The sequence below is a fragment of the Oryzias latipes genome, chromosome 3 (assembly GCF_053564925.1).
Source record: "Oryzias latipes strain Hd-rR chromosome 3, Olatipes_Hd-rR_3.1".
Taxonomy (NCBI): domain Eukaryota; kingdom Metazoa; phylum Chordata; class Actinopteri; order Beloniformes; family Adrianichthyidae; genus Oryzias; species Oryzias latipes.
The window spans coordinates 32195647-32217844 of record NC_136239.1 but is presented as its reverse complement, the minus strand read 5'-3'; the positions used below and the strand labels follow the sequence as shown (position 1 = coordinate 32217844).

The 22198-nt window shown below is 38.6% G+C and overlaps 1 protein-coding gene across 4 annotated transcripts in view; it reads right to left on the bottom strand.

The window, feature by feature from the left end:
* The window catches only part of hcn4 (hyperpolarization activated cyclic nucleotide-gated potassium channel 4), a 93891-nt gene that overhangs the window by 67899 nt on the left and 3794 nt on the right, over positions 1 to 22198 (bottom strand). The gene's annotated exons all lie outside the window — the stretch shown is intronic.

Sequence of the window (22198 nt, the reverse complement as noted above, 5' to 3'; positions counted from 1 at the left end):
GTTTTGTGTGTCATACAGAAACACACAAAACATTATAACTTAAACAAAAGGCAGCACAGAGTATTTAAAAAAAGCTATTTTAAAGCTTTATATGGAACACCTGTGGCAGCTTTTACATAAAATGTGCAACTTGAAATCAATTCTTTGACCTTTGGTATTGTTCCTACAGTTTTCACTATATGAGTAAAACTGCTCTGTAAGGTCACCCATCCACCATGCAAACACAACAAAGGGGAAGGAAACAATGAAACAAACAATCCTTTTTACAGATTTATGAACATTTTTCCCCTTAACAGAATAAAACTCGGAAAACAAGGAGGTATTTGAGCTTGGATGAAAGCTTAAATAATAAAAAACACTTTTCCTTTGTCAGATTGCAATAAAAGCCTGTGAACAAAAATTGATCTTAACTATGTTTCTGTCTCAGTGTGTTCCCTGTTATATGCAAACGCTCACCTCTGACTGCTAATTAAAAAGGCTGTCAGTGGTTCTTAGAAAACGTGCAAACACATTAGCATGAGAAAAGCATAGGGTGGAAGGAAGCAAAGCCATTTACTTCCATTGCAATGCTGTAGTTTTTATTTTTCTGTTTTCTTTCTTTTTTCAATATCACAATAAAGCTGCATTTCTTCTTTGCATGAAAACATTTTGATTTGATTAAATGCCCAGTTACATTAAAATAATGTGTTGTAAAAGTAAAGTGTCTACAAGGTCAGAGTGTTTTAGGTTTCTGTATTCGTTTTATATATTTATCGCCTTTACTAAACCTACACTATCAATTTTTAAAAGAGATACGTACAAATGTTTACTTAGCTTCCTCCAGGCCTGATTTCTTATTTTAAATGGCGCAGTGTCCTTAGTGCCAACTTTCTACTGCAGAAAATGTCCCCCAATTTTGCTCAGAAGCTTTTTATTTTTCCTCTGATCACTGAGTTGTATATGGGATGGACAAAAACAAACAGGACACTGATTTTTTTTAACCTTTGATTTCTATCCTTGATGCAGAAGTATCGCATGTTTGAGTCTCGTTTGGCCCCCCCAAGTGTTGAAAGCGCCCTTGGCCAAGACTCTGAACCTTACCTTACCCTTGGTTGAATGCAAGGCAGCAGAGCCCACATCAGTTTGTGAATGTGGGACTGTGACTGCAAAGCACTTCGGGCCTTAAAGCAAGGAAGAAAAGGGGTTGCTTGATATTGTGGTTCACCTGTCAATGTCTAGCTGTTTTGTGGATTTTTTTTTTCTGTGCAATTTTGCCCATTGACTGTTGACCTTGCTAATCAATCTCCTCCGTCCTGTGTCTCCTGTGCAGAATGCATTCAGTTTACCACATTTACAATAATCTTCAATTGCGTGTGCACATGGTTATTTTCATTCTATTATACTGGACTTATTTTTTCATAAAGGTTAAACAAGTGTGTTCTCACAAAAAAGAGCAAAAAACAATTTAGTGAGGGGATTTACACCCTTGAAATCCCTGCCAATCCATCTCTACTAGTATCATCATGGGGATTACTTTGATTAAACCCAGTACCCGATTAATTGTGACTCGCAGCAATGTAGAATGACAAATAACTGTGTTGCGTCTCATTTCATAAGGGACTACTGCTCGTTTGATCCATTGTCCCTTCAAACATGGGGCAAGTGGCAGGGAATGTGATATTTAAAGGGACAGTGGAGCTGCTAAGGGGTAAGAGTGGAATTGGGCCAAAGAATTGCCACCAGCAAGAGCAGGAATGGTCTGGCTTCCAGCATAAGTGACCCACTTCTTTGAAGAGTGCACAGGTACAGCTAAAGCTGATGAGAATGTCTACTTTTAAATTTGCTCATGAATCACAGCATTGTGAACCTGTAATCTTAGATAGCTTAGTTTTTAGAATTAAATGAGCACTATAGACATCGTGGGGAATCCTTTGTACCTGCTGACTCACATCCGTATTTCTCTTTGTTTGTGTGGGTAGATGTGTGTTTGCGCAAAAAAAATGGTCAGTATTTCTAGATTTCCCCCTTGTGCTTGCATCCTAATGGAGGTCAAGAAACCTAAACATAGAGAAGGTCCATTTACTGTGTTTTATTATGCAGTAGAAACATGACACAGAGGAACATCGTTCTATAAATATAAGTTGGTGAAAGCTGGGAAGCCATTAAAATGGGATTAAACAATCCTATTTAAAAAAAAAAAATCTCAAACAGCAGTTAGCAGGAGAGTCATCTGATGATTGAATGAGATGTTTTTGAAAGAGGAAAGTCCTTTGCCTTCGCAAAATTCTTAAACTCTTCCAAATGTAGCACTAACCCAGCAAACCTCATGTCACTCTGCACCTCGAAACCATAAGTTTGTGTTTTTTACAGCACTTTTTTTATCTTATTGTTTGCATTTATCGTGCATAAGAATTACATAAATGAGACTTTAGTATATATGTGAATTGGTTTTGATAACTTGAATTACAAACTGATCCTACACTAATTTGAGGCTAGTTGGGATGATGAGATTGTCTCAAATTGTAAATCAACATGGGAAGCCTCTCAATCGGAGGCTGATTTTCTTTGGTGTCAAATTTGCACAATAATTACACCCAGTAAAATTTTTCAACCTAACCAGCTTAACTTTATCTTGCAAAAAAATACATCAAAATCTGACTGCATCTCACACCCTGATGGTAACTCATTAAAGTATCACTCCAATTATCTTTTGATCAAATCTAAAGGCGCCTTCATTGGTTTTTTAATTATGATTTTGCCGTTTTTGTCCAAAATTAAAAAAGAAAAATGTGTGTCGTTTTCTAGGACATAGTTTCTGCAGAGTGACAGTCTGAGTTGTGGGTGGGACTGTAGGCATGGAGCAACCCCTATCCCCTCAGAGCAGAGCAGGGAGCTTTTGGCCTTCTAGGTGTATTTTCTATGTCACACACAAGTTCTCTTTTAAACGGCATGTTTTTGTCTCATCCTAATTCAAAACGGTTTAAAATAAAGAAAAACATGGAAAAGCAAGTTTGTGCTTGATACCACAGGTACACATTAAAAACACCCAAAACGTGATTTTCATCAATGAATCTTAAAAAAAAAATTATGAACATCCAAAAAAGGGTGTAGAAGATTTTTTTTTTATAACAGCCTTTTAATGATGATAATACATGAGTGTTAACAATCTATTGATATATCAGATTTGTCAAAGAGAAAAGAAAAAACAAACAAAGCAGAGCATGAGTTGCTAACATCCTAATGGATTACTTTGCTGAAGATGGGAGTTCTGACATTTGTATATCTGGAGAGGATGAAGCCACTGCCCAGTCGTCTTTCCAGTGAGGTGACCAGGGACACCTGGAACATGTTGTCACCCTGAGAGTGCATCTCACTACATGATAAGCCTCTCTCATTCTCCTCACCTTACTATAGCCAGGCTATGTGAAATGGACTGTGAGAGTTAGCACAAACAGCCCAAAACAGACTTACAGTGCAGCAAATATTTAAATTAAAGAAGTGCAGGGATGATGGGCCGCATGTGAGGAAACATGGATGGAGTGTACCATCCATGCATTTCCTTATGCAAGGATGTTTGCACGTTTTACCTATGCCCTCTGAGAAGCACACTGGAAAACACTTGGTATAGCATGCAAGCAGGTCATTACTCATTCCAAATTCACAAAGCAGACAGCATTTAACATCCTACACCGCATTGAAGCAGAAAAAAAGTAAAAACACAATCCGACATTGTGACTGCAAAAGAGACTTTGGCTGATTGAGTGATTGCAATTTAACTGTTTACGCATTAAAAAAAATGGCTTCCTTTTGAATAATTCATTGTTGCTGCAATTTTCACTTTGAAAATTTATTTTTATCAGGAGTGCATCTCAGGAGTACTGATTTATCAGAAGCATAAGTCAGAATTGTGTGAAATTTGAGCCACTATATGCTGGAATTGGTTTAAATGGCACAAGCGTACACAGGTCCCATCTTTTTCCTTTCATGAGGGTGTAAGCCGTACAAACAGTTTTATATGTTGATATTAAAGTTTTTTTTCTAGGAGCTGATTACGTTTTTCTGTGCACTTTAACCAATGAGAACTTATTTGCGATGTAGAAAATACACTGGGCAGGCCACAAGCTAACAGGACAGCATGTAAACAGGGAGCTCTCAGCAAGGAAGAGGGGAAGGAGTTGGCCTTTAAATGTTTTAAGGTTAACAACTGGATTTTCAGTAAGTGCAAAAAAAAAAGCATATTTGTATTCCAGTTGGTAATACCTCAATAATGACAAGTCCAAAGGCAACTTGAAAGTGCCAGGTCTCTCTGTGATGTGATCTAAACATCTGACCAACTCTTTGTGCTAAAACGGAAGGACAGTAGTTTATGTACAACTGGAGGAAACCCTCCAAAAAACAGAAAAGTGCGTTAAAGCATATCAGAATAATGATTACACAGGATTTAGTGTCGCTGGCAACAATGCTCTCAGAGAGATTGGGAGATCAAATCTATTCTTCGCTCCATAAACGTCTAACATTTCTATGAGCGGCTGGATGGCTCAGTTGGATGACTAAGCTGTATGTCGGACTAGCACATGTGAAACCAGTTGTTTCCTAGGGGGCGCAATTAGCTTCATCCAGTGTGGGTCACCCTTTGCACAACTGCCCACCTATGTAGCCACAAGGGAGCCCAAGTATGTTTCCCTGTGTCGCTTCCCAGTCCGGAGAAATTACAGGGTTGTGTCAGGAAGGTCATCCGCTGTAAAGGTCTCTGCCAAATCACCTGTGCGAATCAGTGAAAGCTGTGTCGACCCCCTAAAGGGATATGCTAAAAGCTGACCAACATTTATGCTTTTTAAAGCAATAATAGAACTTCTTCCAGTTTTGTTGACTGGCTTTGATTGCAAATTGAATCAATATTTCAATGTGCCAGATCCCTTCCAATAGAATTCAATGCTGGGTTGTACTAAATATACAGGTGTGTTGATGAAGGTTGATCTACAATATGTGTGTGAGAAAGCAATTGGAGTCGGTGCCAGGAGCTTAAGTATAAATGCGTAATACTACCAAGAATAAAAACACATAATAAATGAAGCCTTGACAAACTTTAAAACATCTTTTAGATCAATAAATTTTAGGTTTGTGATAAAAGAAGACGGGTACCCTATTTGTCAAGATGCATGAATATGCACAATGTAGTCATAAATACACATGCATAAGTAAAAAACATATATAAATAATTTTAAAACTGACATTTAGAAAAAAGCAGCCAGAACTAAAACTTATTAACTTATGTCCCAATGCAATTCCTAATAAGCCAGCAGCAGCATTATTAAACATCAGCCAGCAGTTATATAATTTTTCTGTATTCACATTTTAACTGGTGCGACTGTGTAATATTCAAAACACAAGATTAACCTTTTTATTTGACTGACTTGGGCCAGCAGGAGCTTCCATCATGTATACAAAGAACAAGGCCAAAGGCGGTCTGAATTCAAAGGTCACTTTCCGTCTCTTCTCTATGTACCACTTGCTAATAACTGCTGTTCCCACCAAAAATCTAATTACATGTTAAAGTCTTGGTGCTTTATTAAAATGTTTAATACAATTTTGTTCAAGAGGTCTGGTCGCTTTGAAAAGAACTATTTTAATTTCCCTTCGGAAAAAGCTGTTTGAAAACAATGGAAGCTGTGAAACTATTCAAAATAGAGTGTTTAATGAAGCTAATTTTCTTATCAGCCTCTTTTTTGTTGGCTAAAATAAATTATTGCCACTGCTAACCTACCATCACAGGACCAAAACAGACTTTTGACAAATGCTGGGTTGTTTGATTATCATTAAAACCAATTTCTTCCTTGTCACAGTCGACATCCTCTCTTACTGTTTATTGATTGTCTGGAAGAAATGCTTTACACATTCCCTAGTTTGATGGCAGCAAAATTGCCTCTCTTACTTCATTGCTGAGGTGTCTCCTTAATACACTCCTGAATGCTTAATTGCTCAGTAAAACCTCTCCTTTTGCAGAGGTTCATACTGGCTGATGTTTAATTAATGAAGTGCATTTGATCAGAAGCACCTGGCTGTGATTTACCCCCCTAATTCCTGTGAAAGCAGTGAAGACGTGCATTTAGGCTTTGAATCTGTCAAATAAATCATGACACGGCTTAATATTTCACCTGCTGTTGCTTAGACATTGACATATGGTGAGCATTATTTTTGGTTCTCTTGATTAGGGAAACTTCACGATCCAAGGAGAGGGAATTTATTAGAATATTTTTTAAATGCCTCCTTTTCTTTTCATATTCAATACTTGGAACACATTTTTTTTTAAATCAAACTGAGCCCACGTTACATTTGACAAAGTAAATATTCATCAGTTGAGGAGCTAGACAAGGAAGATAAGAGAGGAGTTCCTGTGACAAAGACAAAAAAAACAACTTTCTTTAAAGCTTGTAGAAAAACAAGTCTATATTCTTGTCAGGCAGTTAGTATCAAATGTATCCATATGTGGATTTCAGAATTCCAGCCATTGACTGTATATGAGTACTGGACCGAGTGAGCGTGATGTCACCCACTGAAAATGGCCTTCTTACGTTCCGACGAAACAGTCAGTCACCATTTTGTCGCGATACAGACACCGCCATGTTGGAGCCAAACAACATCAGTAAGCAGTGATCGGTTTAAGTTAATCGAGTCAACAATTCTATGGCAACCACTCTTGCCCATCAGGAGTGAGCTTGTTGGAAGTCCATACCCCTGCAATTTGAAGTCAGACTCGGGAGAATCTGTCAATCGAACGTTTTAAACATTCAATGTGAGACCACCTACTTTTATTGAGGCATCTGATTGGACAGTTCTTGAGCTACTTGCACTACAGAAAAAATATAACATAGGATTAGCAACAAGGTCACTCTGTCTAGATCATTGACTGCATTAGAGAACTGGACTGAGTGACCCCTCACGTTCCAAACAGGAAGTACCAGCTGGGTCCAAGAGGCTAAAATCTCATAAACTTCTATAGAGAAATGTTTCGCACATTCTTGCTAATCCTTTTTTTTAAAACTGGCCCCCACCTATAATATTTGAAATGTTTGATTGACAGATTCTCCCAAGCCCGGTTTCAATAACTGCTTATTGAACTAATTTGGGTCCAAATATCGTGGAAAAATGGTGACTGAATTGACCTCGTTTCGTTTGAGCCAGAAGTACCAGTAAACCCTTTTCTATGGGTAATGTCACATTCACTCAGTCCAGTTCTCTTATTGTCAATGGTCCAGATCTTATACATAGTCAATGACTCCAGCTAATCGTCCTAAAGTACAGCTGTCTTTAACAGTACTATTAGTTCAAAAAGAATGCCAGACTCTTAGATATGGCAGTTTTACCGGCACACATTTTTTGTGTCAGCCTTCAACAGAACCCGATTTAAATTTTGCTGAACGTTTGTGTATTTGGCAACAGGGAATTGTAATCTCCGATATAAAAAAAAGGGTGGGGGGAAAAAGAGAGCTGCACAGTGGATGTTAACAGACCAACAACAGTCACAGTGAGATTTAAGAGCCATTGAAGCAGGGAGGGAGAGGAAGGAAAAGAAATCAGGTTAAAAGGGTTAATCCTATTTTTGTTGACACCTGCTCCAATGGACTGTCATAAAACCGCTTTCTTTCCTAGGCACCACCACCAAAAGCACTGCGAGGGCATCAGTGACACAAGGGGTTTTGAAATCAGAGGGGCCTAAATACAGGTGAAACAGGCTGTTTTGTGAGACAAAGGCTAAGAAGATATTATGACCAGTAGAAGGAAAACCTTGGGCCTACAGAAAATACAAGGATTTACAAAAAAAAAAGCATTAAACTGAAAGGAGTCAACCTTACCTAACCCCATCACTAAGATTACATGCAGCATGGCTGGTGAGACATCATGTTAAAAAGTTGATGTTGTGTAATAAAAGCAATATAACGAAAGTGCATTATGTAGTACTTCGGGTGGTGATTTAACAGTTTGTGCCATTTCTTCCTCTGATTTTATTTGTTTTCATAAATAGAATGAAAATACAACTCTGACTTGAAACATACGTTTTTTTTCTTTTAAGACCCACTTTGATAATCTTCGGAGGCATTTTCAAAGTGTCCCCAGTGGGTTTTTTTATTAGTATGATTATGCCAAATCATATAACCTGTGTTGTTTTCTATTACACAGTTTCTGCTGAGTGGCCAGAGTTCATTAGAAATTCACCTCTAAGTTGTGAATGGGACCATTGACATGGAGCAACTCCACCTTTACTTCCTATTGCTGAGAACTCTCTGTTTAAACTCTCTTACAACCACATCCCCAACCTAACATTAGTGGTGCAACAAAAATGGCGAAAAATATTGGAGCTATCCAGCTAAACAGTTCTGAGCCAGATACCAGCTCAGACAAGGAAAACAAAAATGTATATCGATCTATTTAACTTCAAGTGAATACATCAGAATAGAGCAGAGCAGGGAGCTTGTGACCTGCCCAGCATATTTTTCTATGTCACAAATACAATGTTTTTCAAACTGTATTTTTATAGTCGGCCATTTTCACAAAGATTTGAATAGACACTCAGAAATGCAATCTTAAGCTTACTTTTCTTTATTAATGTCCTCCATCATGAAAAATGCCACAAGAAAATGTTAAAAAACAAACAAACACAATTTTCATTGGAGTGAGTCTTTAACCATGGCAGAAGAACACTACAAAAAATGTGTCCTTTGTCTTTGCTTTGTGCACAAAGAAGGGAATTAATTTAGACTTGCTAAAAGAAAATGAATAATCGTAGGATCAGGTTTCTTTTTGCTTCATTCTGATTGATAAAGTAGTTATTCAACAGTCCTTCATCTCTCAAGGATACTCCCCAGTGTGCTGCACGTGTGAGTACAAAGCATTCAAGGAGGTTCTTCCTGTCTACTCCTTAAAATACGTTTTGCCTAATTTTCTCTCTGACGTTAGAACTGCTCAGAACTGCACACTTGAAAGCTCTGCTTAAATTGTAATCATGAAATCACCACAACCACTTTGCAAAGTGATCCGATGTAATCAGAAAAAAACCACAGTGAGGAATGCTCCGAAGTCCGGTTAAGTTCCTTCGTTCTTTGCTCCTCTTTTCTTCCATTTGAAATTTCTTTCAGTTGTTAAATTAGAGGCTGTGAAGCCCATGAAGCTTTTACAGCAGCAGAACACACAATGAATACTACACTACTGTACTACAAACAACAAACACGCTTTCAGTGGTGGAAAACAGAGTTATGGTGAGTGACAGGGCAGTATAAAATGAGGAGAGAACAGCTGCTCCCATGAGCATGCGCTTAATTTACAAGCATATGCCAGTATATGATTTGTGGCCTATTATTTTTGGCTTTAATTGCATTGGTGCTTTATTGTAATGCCATTTTATTTCCCTCTGGATTTACGTAAAACAAATCGGATGGAGGAAGTTCCCCGACAACTGGACACACGCAGTGTGCCATGGAGAAAACATGGTCAACAAATCACTGATGATTTTAAGAACACCAGCAGGCAGCTTAACTGAACTAGAGTGTGCAAAAAGAAGAGAAATGGAGCATGGGTACTTCATTTTCTCTGGAGAGCTAAGATAATGTACTGTCTGTGACACCTGGTGCTAGTGTACACTGTCACCACATGCATTTGCTGTAGGCCACATCAGTGTATCCTCCAAACCTCTGCTGCCTTATAATCAGCAAGTGCAACAGCTAGAGGGAAATCTTTGTTCTGCCCATCTGAATTTCCATAAACTGTCATTATGCACAGCCAGCTAATATGTTTGTTACTCGATACGGGACTAAACGATGAGACATCCTAGTAAACAAGGATAAATATACCCAATGATCATCCAGTGATCACCTGCTGACAACATTGATGCTGTTAATTTGTCGTCTAAGGGTCATTGGCTACGTTCACACTGCAGGCTGAAACGACACAATTCCGACTTTTTTTTGCCCCAATGCGACCTGTATCTGATCTTTTCATGACAGTCTGAACGGCACAGATCTGATCTTTTCAAATGCGGGGTATTCGGTCCTGAATCCGATACGTATGGGATCTTTTGAAATGCGACCGCCGTCTGCCCATCCAGGCCACATGAATCCGACCCGTACGTCATTGATAAGCTACAAAAGTCATCATTCTGCGTTGAAGTAGGCGGGAACTAGAACATAAACATCAACCATGGCGGACGATGCTGCTGAGACCAGTCAGTGGAAGGGAACCGAGATCACCGATTTGATTGATATTTGGAGTGACAGCTCTATTCAGGCCAAACTCGAGTGCTTTTATCGCAACTGGGCAGTTTTTGAAAAAATTTCCAGCGAAATGGGCGAGCATGGTGTTGAACCTTTCCCGCGATGACTTTTTCCCCTTTCCGACTGTGGTCAGAAGAAGCGCAGGGGAGACCGGCTTCTCCAGTTCTGAAGGCGGATCTTCCTTCGGGGTTCACTTCCCAGTTCGGACCCTCAGATTCTCCAGAGAGGGTTAATAAAGAGTCAATAGCAGATCTTCTGGGGGAAGCCTTCTTTTATTATCATTCTCCTTCCTCCATAACACACAACATGAATGCGCGCCCCCACTGCCCTCCTCATTCCCTACCTCGCTGCACGCGCTCTCTCCTCTCTCTTACACACACGTGCGCTGCCCCAACACATTCACATCCCCATTCCACAACAGTGGGTACAGACAGTCCTGGCTCCAATGCCTTCTTAAAATTAGAAGATTTTAATTGTGCTGGCTCCTTTGTGAAAATGAATGTAATAATGCAAAAAGAGCTTCACTGTTGACAACACTGTTGTTGACTTCCATTGTTAACGTTAGCTACTTCCGCAAACAAAAGTGACATCTTTCACCGTTGAGTACTCTGCTGCGCATGCGGGTCACTTCTGGGTCATTTCCCGGTCACACAGGAGATCACAAAAATTCGCATTTAATTGGAAATGTGAACGGCCTTGCAAAAAAAAAAAATCAGATTTTTTCAAAAAATCACAATTGAACATTAAGCCCTGCAGTGTGAACGTAGCCATTGTTTTGTTCTTGGGTAACTTACATTACATAGACATTGTAATAGTAAAGATACTAAAAAATGTAGCTGCCATTCCATTTTTAGTCCTGCAGAAAACAGATTCATAATTTTTAATGAACTCCTGCCGTTCTGCAGAAACTGTGTAGTAGAAAATGACACAGGTTTATTGGTTATTGAAATAGGCACAACCATATTAAAAAAAAAGACCACTGGAAACACTTTTAAAATAGATTATGATCAGAGTAAGTCTTTGAGACTTTAAAAAGAACCTCAAAAGTTGCTCAGTTATGAGTTAATAACAATCCTATTATCCCATCCCGTTTGATTCGACCGCACGCCAAAATTGGGACACCAACAGAATAGTTCATAAAACATTACTTTTTTGCACATCCTTCGACAAAGTTTCAGACAAACTGAAACCTTTATTTCCACAAACGTAATCTGTGAGCTCTGGCACACCCTTTATTGTAGCAAGGTGTTAATGTCAAAAACAGATAAGGAATTACTGACATGTGAGGTTATATCCAATCTCTCTGAGCTGCTCGAAACTTGCTTTGTGACACCGAAGACTATCACACACTGTGCTCTTCAGGGGATTTTTGTTGTTTGACCTTTCCAGGAGAGGATATCAATGGATTACAATGTCTTCACTTCACACACAATCAGCTTGACTATTGACACTTTTGTAACCATTCCCAGTTTGATAAGTATCAAATGATTTTTTCTCTCCCTCTAAGGCCATCAGTAGTCTCTTTTTTTAAAGATACTATGCACTTCCTCAAACCTATGGTAAAGGCCAGACAGACTCAAATATCTCAAGTGTGGCAGGATGAACCAACTTCTTGCTGCACAGACATAGCCACTTAGCCTCTTACAGTGTGGCTAATTGATATCAACACAGTCCAACATCTTATCTGCATCCAGTAGGGCTGTCATGGCTCTCTCAATTCTTATCATTTTATCTGTAACCATTTCAATGTTCTTCTTCCGTGAGGATGTGTGTTGTGTGCATGCTGATGTTACAGAGTTTTCCATTTCCGATATAGCAGTTCTTCAGGATTCTCAGCACTTTTCTTCCATTGTCAGATGCATCTCCATTAATAAATAGGAGGTTTTTACTGACCAAATATTGAAGACGTTCAACAACTTTTCCTAGGACGTGACTGTACTTCTTTTAGTCCTAATGAAAGCAGATGCCCAAGTACGGTACTTCAGTTTCCTAAAGCTCGTTCTTGCTTTCATCTCGTCAAACATAGATTGAGGTGAACTGCTGTATCCTTGCTATGACGTTACTCAACCATTAGCATTACCAATCAAAAAATAAAATAAATAAAAATCCAAAAATATCCGTCTTGATTCCTGGGTCGATAACTTGTTAGGCTTTGTACTTTCACCATCAATAGGCTCAAAGGAAAAGAAGGAGGTGGGGGAAATAGTCTTCTTCAGTCTTTTGGTGAGTTTATTAACAAGAAAAAAATCAGCTGTCTTCAGGGAACAACTCATATCTCCAACCAGTTACTCACGATAAACGTTAACGTGATGAAGTACATCTCTGACCTCCAAACCTGCACTTTATATCATTGAAAAACAAACGTTACTTTGCATTTGTTAGGGCATCACGAAATTAAATGTCTCCATGCACATGTTCGTCTAGAGCAGTTTAGGTTTCTTCTCAGTGAGAGATAGGACACGCCAATTTGGTATGCCTGTTTTTGCTGTGCCCCATTTGTGCCTAATGCAATGCTGCATATTTTTTTGGAGCTCCTGTTCTGCTGCTGCCTTACCTGGACTTGTTATGTACGTTTTTGTCTCGGCATGTCCATGTTGGCTTTGGCGCGAACGTCAGGCTCATTATGATAGCTACGTTTCCATGAGACTCGGAAGCCACTGCTGCTTGACAGAGAGTGGCCAGACGCTTCACTTCTTCACGTACGTGTTAGTGTCTAGAGGCCTGCATAGTATTGTCACCTTGTGGAAACGGCAGCTGCCAACCACTGTCAGAGTTGCTCGCTGTTGGGATTCTTCACTGCTAACAGTGGGACAGTGATATTTTAGTGGATGAATGAGTGGTTTTAAGTATAGGGTTGGTACGTCTTTTTTTTTTTAAAGTATTTTTTCACTCTCATTTCATTTTAAAGTTAGTTTGGGGCAAGGTGTGAATGTTTGCAGCACGTTTGTTGGTCACTTTATTTCCTGATTGACCACATTTAGCTGCCTTTGTGACATTGAGGTGTGTTAGTGAAACTGCTGCATGTTATTGTGTTGATTTGTTATTCGCTTTTGTTTGGAGCCCTTCCCTTGTAGTGTGGCTATCCATGGTCTCTTCCTGATTAAAACTCTTCTTTCCTTGTAATTAGGGATGTAAATGAATTTTATTGCATTTAAAAATATATCCTAAAAGATTTTGTGAAAATAACGCAGAATTTATAAACTGGGACCACGTTTCATGCTTCTGTTAGGGTTGGCTTGCATGTTCTACAGCCGTGTGGTTAAGACAGGGTCTTTGTTTTTGCCACTAATCCTTAGGATCTTAAAACTCAGCTAACAAATGTGTAAATAAAATTGACTCTTTTTGACAATAAAATGCAAATAAAAACAGTTATATGTTTGTTTAATTGCACCTTGACTGACAGATGATTTAAGTGATAGATATACATATAATTTCAGGTCTTAAAGAATTTACTGATGATAGAATAATAGACAAAAAAAATCTGAAAATAGATGCAATTTATCCAACTTTTTCTTGAATATGTTAAGTGAGATCTGCATATTTATACATCCAAATGGTTTCCTTTTCAAAATATTACTTTCTCTAACTTAGAAATGTCACATACAGTCAGAATTTCTGCTGTCATCAATAAAAATTTGTATATTTCCCTGAAATTTATTTATACATTTTATGAAAAAGTGTGGAAACAATTATCAATAGAGCAGATTATTTAAACTCTGTTTTAGCCAAGAGAATATTTAGTCTGCAACCTTTGCATTTCATATAATTTATCAGCATTCAAGTCTTCATGTCACCCAGTGTGGTGCTGGTCCAGGTCAAACATTATTCTGAAGGAGTATTTTCAAGGAAGGTACTGATGTCTGGTACTCTCTGAGTGGAAACCCCACAGTTTCCATTGGACTTCAGCCTAAAATCAGTGAAAGAGGACATTGATGAGGTCACAAACAGGAAATGTATCTCTCTACAATGCATGTTCTCCAAAAAAAAAAATTACCTGGATTAAATCCTCTCTACAAAAGGAAACCCTTGCAAAAGCAAAGATCAAAGAACAAAGGGGGAAGTGTATGAAGCTAAAAGGTTTATGTTCAGTAACTGTCTTTAAACCCTTTCTGTTTCATAGGAAATCTGTACTTTTCAGTTGGGACTCCTAGATGACACATGGACATCAAAATGATTATTTCACACTGGTTGTTTCTGACAATTCCCATTAATTGGTCCTTAACTTGCCTCTTTTTCTGACATGGCAATGGCAAATGCCTTACATTAAATGTGAATTTATTTTAATCCAGTGTTTCTAATACTGGGCAAAAGCCCTGGAGCAGCACTTTGTTGGCCAGTTTCCCATTTTGACCATTTCCCATCAACATTGGTAGGAAAAAAAAAATAGAACAATCCAATTTCACAAGAACAGGGGGTGTTAGAATCCACCTGGGACACAGGCAGGGCTGGAGAGGTCAACTTGTATGTATTAGATGAAGCAGAACATCTTTGCTAAGAAAGGTCTGGATTTGGGCCTAATCATGTGTGCAATTGCGAACAGACGGAAAAAAGGTGATATGGTGGGAATACAACAAATATTTTGCATGGAATCTTATTTTCTCAACTTTACATTAAATCTATTTTTTAATAAAACATTCAAACACCTTGAAGCAAACCAAAGACTGCAGGATCAATTTTTTAAAATAAGGTTTATCTAAACCTATACAATTCAAAAGCAATGAGCCGTTTGTTTTTGTACATTTTAGTTTCAGTTTCATGGTGCTGATGGAACCAACAAAAAGAAAACAAAGAAAATATTTTCCAGCAGTTATTTCATATAAGCTTGCATAAAAAGCATGCCTAAACCCTGAATGGGAAACATCAGAGGAAAACGATAGCCCGCAGGGAGTATTTCAACCCAAAAGTCTTAATTGTTCATTCAACACATGCCAACATTTCCCATCAAACACACTCAACCGCGCTCTGTTGATATCTGGGAGCCAAATGAATTCTTAAAGTCAAATATTGCATTTCTTTTCATTTTGAGTAAATCCTTTTCACTATTTTGCACTGATAACCTTCAAATTCTGAAGGAATGTTTTTAGCCTGGCTATCGTTTAGGGGATGAGAAGGAAGGCTTAATCACTGCAGCACCAGTAACCGAAGTAAAGAATGTCCTTTTGGGTATAACTGGGTGATTTCATCTATATTTTGTGTATTGCTAATTTATGTTTGCGTTTGTTGAATTCAACAAGCTCTAGTTGATTTATAAACGTTGGACTGAATTAGAAGTACACGTGTTCTATTAGAACAAGGGCTGAAAAGTGTTTATAAGATTGCTGCAATAAAGACTCAGAATTTGAGCCATAACGAATTCAGAAAGTTGGATTATAAATCGGGAAAATGAATCCAGGTCAGGTGGGTGATACATAGAACGATGTCTATAATCTGCAAAAACTGCAGCTTTTGTCAGGATTGCAGTCACTTACTCAGGCCTAACTCAGATCATAAGTTACTTAGATCATTTTTGGTCATTTTTAAAGCATTCCTAGTGGTCTTTTGATTACGATTATGTTGCTTTTAGCCATAAAAAAATAAAAATAAAAACGCTATCTAGGATGTAGTTTCTGTAGGGCAGCAGTAATGTTCCCTCACAATATCGTGGTTCACCTTTACGGTCTCACTGTTTCACACATTTTTTTCCAGTGCAATTTGCTTTTATTTTTTTATTTTTTTATCTGCTCTGCGTCCTGATTGGCTGGAGACCGTCTCAATCAATCTCCTCCACTGTGTGTTTCCTGAACAGAATATGTTCAGCTTTCTAAATTAATTTATATTTTTTTCTTGCAAGCAGATCTTTGTTTTTGTTCTATAAGACTGAAGATGTTTTTCTATGAAGGTTTGAACTTTGAGAGCTTAAACAAGGGAGAAAAGTAAAAAAGTGTTCATTCTGAAAAAAAAAATTGAATTGTAAGGTGAGGGCTTTAAAAGCCTTAAAACATCTGTAATCCTACATAGCGGATTTTATGAACGATAAACGAGGGACCTTTATTACAGTGAGTTGTGGGCGGGACTGTTGCCGCTGAGCAACCCTGCCTCTCATCCTCTTTCCCATTACTGAGAGTTCTCTGTTTACATGCTCTCCTGCAAGCTTACCCAAAACCTAACATTACCGCTACAACGATTTCGCGAGCAAAATCAGAGCTATCAAGCCTTACAGTTTTTCAGTCAGATGCAAGCTCAGACGAGGAAACCAAAGACGCACGTGGATTTATTTGTCTACTACAAGTGGATGCATCACAAATTCGTTCTTTTTCAAATAGCATGTTTTTTCATCTGCTCCTGATTCACAACAATTTGAATAAAAAAATACTCAAAAATACAATTTTGATCTTACAATTTTTAATATATGTCCTGCATCGTCAGAAAAATGCCTCAAGAACATGTTAAAAACACGATTTTCATCGGAGTGGGTCCTTAAACAAAAATAAATGAAATGTTAAGTCAGGTAAAAACCAAAACCCCTTTTTTTTATATATAGTTGGGGTCTCACATACGAATTTCACACTTCTGTGTTTGAGTGCTGGGTGAGATCACATGCTACCATTCAATCATTCTGCTGTTACGACAAGCAACCTTCCACCCTTTGGCCATGCACATCATCCCTGGGCTCCCTCCATTAAATAAATTGTGCTGTAATAATCTCTTGGCTCCTAAAATTGGTGGATGAACACGGCAGCCTATTTTGATTACACCACTTTCAGGTCTAGCCAGAACCTTCTGTAATCCCCATGTTTTGCCCTCATACATTAAAGAAGGAATTATTTAATGGAGACTGGAATTCATCCTTTGCAGCGAAAAGCAACCTTTTACTTTATCTGTCTGAATGGATTAACAGCACAAGACAACAAAATCCAGTGCATGTTCAGACATTGGACCGCAGAAATTCCTCCGACTTTCCACCAAACTGGTCAGTTAAATTACAAAATAATAAACTGTCCTACATCCATTTTGACAAGTATAACTCACTCAGACTAATGCAGGCGACTTCTCTGGAGCGTGCATGTTGGTCCATCGATGGAAAGCTGGATACCCATAGAGAACCACACAAATCGATAACAAGATGTACTCTCAGATCAACTCTAATCAACCAGACTGAAACTGAGAGTGCTGATCCTATTTGCTCACAAACACGATAAACACTGATGCAGGTTTTAGTACAACAGTGACTGTGTGTCAGGGGGCAACAGTTGCAGGTTTGACTGCTATGCTAAGATTTAGGTTAATTGGACTGGAGACCATTTCCTATCTGATGTCTCATAATACAGATGACCATCAGAGTACAGATAAAACATGGTAGCTGCTTTCACTTATTTTTATGAAGGTTCTTATTGAATCATTTAAAAAAAAAGACTTTTGTGGATCATGTATAACTGTTGTTGTTTAAATAAAGAATAAATCAGAATTTGCCCAGAATAACAGAAAATAATATATAAGGCACACTTGAAAGTCTTTTTTTTTAAAACAACAGTGCGTTTTATAATCAAGAGCACCGTACATATGGATTCATTCTGGTTGTGCTTAATCATGTCGAAGAGATTTCAAGAGGTTCAGGGATACATAACTATATCACAGTTTAATCTATGCAGTCTCGCAGTTTCGCACATCATTTCAGTGCAATTTTGCACTTTTTTCTCCCAGTGCACAGTGTTCTTTGTTCTGATTGGTTGTTGGACTTGTCAATTAATCTCCTTCATGCTATGTCTCCTGTACAAAATGCGTTAATCTCTCCAGGGTTGCATAAATCTTTGATCACAGGCAGGTCTTTGTTTTCATTCCACAATGCTGCACTTATTTTTCAATGAAGGTATGACTTTTGAGAGTTTGAACAGTGGATAAAAAAGGTGTATAAAGTGTGTGGAGAGGAGTTTTACAGCCTTACATCTGTAATACTACCTCATATTTCACGTGTTGCAGATTATGAACAAACATAAACCCTGTGATAAACGGGGCAACACTGTACATGGCACTCTGTCAAAATATCAGTCTGATGCCATTTTCTTTTAAGCATCACTATTTTTTTAGGTGTTGTAACAAGGTTGGGAGCTACAGGTTTTGTGAATACGCCAACGCAGCTAATGCTTCCAATGTAGCTAACGTGTGGCGTGTTACAAACAAGTTCTAGAGTTACTGTGAACACAGTTCATAGAGTCTGACTGAATGACAGACAGACTTATATCTGATGTTTTTGTCTTGATAAAAGTTCTGTGCACTTTATTTATGACAAGATTTTGAAAATAGACCATTCATTGACGATGCGCCTTACAATCTGGTACGAACTATAGTGCGGAAACCACAGCAAAGTCTATTTGGGTGCTTAAGGTACCATTTACCGGTATGTCTTTTGATACCCATTAGTGACGACATTTTCCCTAAATATATACAAAATATTCTTTCCGATAGAACAGTACTATGTTTTCACTTCTTACAGTGACTTTCGGACACAGGTTTAGGTAGTGAAACCAGTCAAATACGGAAAATAAAGACTTGCGTGACGTAATTTAATTAATGGACAAACCCATTAAGACAGTTGACCCCCCCCCCCCCACACACACACACACATCTTTGATCTATTCGGCAACAGTTTTAAAGCATAAGAGAAACTCTTGTGAATAATAATCAAAAAAGTTGTCTGACATCTTCTCTTCCATCTCTCCAGGGAAATTCAGAAGACTTTCCAACAGATGCGTCCTCTGCGGGCTTTGAATCACGAGATAATTAAACGCCTCTCCACCATCAGAGGTCTGCATCTTTTATAGTGTGCCTCATCGTTTGTCTAGAACGCTGAACAATGATGTTGCTTTGACAGGACCAAGTCAAAGGGTGCTGTGCAAACAGGTAGGAAAACAATCATCACCTGGTCTGATGGAGAAGTGGAATCCATTCATTTTGGGGAACGGGGGTCTTCTGCCAATAACCCCCTGAAATAGTCTGAAGGAATTATCAGCGCGAAGGATGAGGCACATGCATTGCTATTGAATCTCAGTTTAACGGGCAAAACGTTTTATTTTATTTTTTTAAAGTGTCACTTTTTCATCCCTGAAACAAGTAAATGCATGATTGGGATATCTAACAAAATAATTTAGTGGGAAATTAGTCCTGGGGGGCTGCAACTTCAGCCCCAATCACAGAAATTGTTCCTCCATCTGCTGCTTGATGACAATAAGAATAATCCAAACAAATGCTCATCAGTCAGTAACTTTTGTTCTTGCCTCTCTCTGAAGAGAGCGTGGTGCACATGAGCTGTTGGTTGGGTATGGTGAACCATATCTGCTCACAGTGAGCAGTTTGCTCAGCATCGAAGGAGGCTGCTTAGCCTCAGATCTGGAAACGGGGCTGCAGATTGGATTATGATGCCATTTTTAATCTCCCTTTTTTTTTCTTTGCAAGATATTGCCCCTCCCCTGCTTCTTAGTGTTATACAAAACTTGACAAGAGGAGATTTTGTTGAATTCCAGCACAGTGATGACTCTGTGATTCCTTGTGACACTCTAATTTGAGCTTATAGTGCCTGAGCTTTACTGCGGGCATACAAATAAAACTGAGTCAAAGACACGCTTCTCCTCGTTGGGCCGATTAAAAGGTCCCACTCATCTTTATATGTGCTTTAATTGCAGTCATTTCCTCCCGTCTCAGATCCTCTTTTCAGCAGCCCCTAACATGGTGACACACAGTACCTTTTTCTCTGTATTCCTGGACTTACAGAAGTAAAATTTTTACTCTTGTTCCTGATTTTATCATCTGTGATTTAAACTTTTGCATCATAAGAAAATCTAGCGTGGAGTGATCGCTCTGCAGGCAAACTGCTCTCAAATTGTCTAAATGTTAATTTTGTGGGAATAAAAAGTTTTTTAGCCATGAACCGGAAACAAATGTGTCCAAAAAGTCCTTTTCTAAACAGTTTGTCATTCTCTTTACCTGCATTGAACTCACTGAGTAAGTTGCATCTGTTTCAGAAAGGGGTGAGCAGCACCCGTGTACTTGATCCTGCTTAAAGACAGCCAGCGCCAAACCCCTGACCTTTCAGTTTTAGGACAGTCTCCCCAAGCCCCAAATCACCTTTTCTCATGACATTTAACACAGTGAGCAAAAGAACAAACAGATGGGGTGAGAGGAAACAAAATCAGCTGGAAGGAGCATAATGAAAAGGACTAATGTATAATTCCATTGCATATCTCACTTGACTGCATGAAACAGTGTTTGTGTTTAACATGCACCAGAGAGACATTTACAAGTGTACTAGGCAGACTAGAGGAAAAGTGGGTGGTTAGGTTAAAACATACAATAAGTTTCTTTTTTGTGAATTTTCATCACAACTGTTTCTGCACCAACCAGCCGCCTCTCACTCTCACACGGTTTCATTAAAAAGAGGAAAAGGCTTCTACCAGAAAATACCCAGGAAAGTTAGATAGATGTTTTCTATTCTTGGAGGAATCTAACCTTTCCATCACAGAGCTCAGACCGGTGAGCAACCTGTACTACCATTAGCATGCCTTCCAAAGCCAGACATTTTACCCTACATTTTTGACGGTAAGTTTTAGTCTGACTAGTCTAAATGAACCATTGACTGGAGAAGAGAACTGGACTGAGCAAAAGTGACGTCAACCATAGAAAATGGCTTATTTCCGGCTTCACCAAGATGAAGCCAATTTAGTCACCATTTTTCTGCGATACCGACGTCACCATGTTGGAGCCAAATGAAGCAAGTAAACATTGATTGGTCCATGTCGGTCTTAGTCGACGTTTCTATGGCAACTATTGTCACCAGCCATGAGTAAGCTTGTTCGAAGTCCACACCCTTTCCACCGAAAGCGCCTCAGAAGAATCTGTCAATCAAACGTTCACGGTGGGGGCCAGCACATGCTTTTACTGAGGCATCTGATTGGCCAGTTTTTAACTTGAATAACTTGCAATAAAGGGAAAATGTAATGAAAAAAAAAATTAGAGTAGCAAGAACATACAAAAAAAAATATCTGAGCAAGAATGGTTATTCTGACACATATAACGTCAGAGTAACAACTGTTTATTCCTCTACAGTGGTCTGTGGGATTTTGGCTTCTTGTCGCCAGCAGGTACTTTCTGTTTAGAACACGAGGGGGGAGGAGTCACTCAGTCCAGTTTTCTTATACAGTCTGAACCAGTGTAGCTGATCAAAAAGATGACAGTCTAGGCCACATTCAGTGGGAAAAGAAATATTAAAGCATGCATTCACCCAACATCCATCCATTAAACTCTGTGCACAGTTGTGGGCTTTTTGTCCTCCAATTGCTATTTCAGGATGTCGCTTGGATTTTAAAAACATTACAGTTCACACACTGCTGAGTTAAATGTCAACAAATTGCCATTTGTGAGTTGACTTTTCTGAAACAATGAATAGAGGCTTCAATTGAAGTAGCCACATCGGTTAGATTGTAAACCCAGCTCATAACAACCTGATAAACGTCTGTCTTTGTTGTTCAAACACCTAAAGGAATGTGTTAAAGGAAGGACATACATATTGTGGTATGCCATAAAAATATGCATTTGCAATCTGCTTGATAATGAACACAATGAAACCTAAAAGACAGAGAAAGAAATGTGATTTTTTTTAGAGCAAAAAAATACTGAGGGATCTTAATCCTGCACAGGATTCCCTTTGAGGTCGCAGTGGTTTGTCATTTATGCCGCCAAAACTGTTCAGTACATATTAGAAAATGCATTTTTGCAATACTTCTTAAAATGCAAAGTGTACGAATTTAATAGATATGCCTGAAAAACATTTTCTCTCATAAAAGAGAGACAACAAACCATCTGAAAGATTAATAAATGTATCTGCTTGGATTAAATTGCGTGCCATACAGTTCCATTTTGATTTGCATGGATTCTTCATGGTAACAGTCAGCACACAGGGTTTCCTAGTTAGCGACACCATGTAA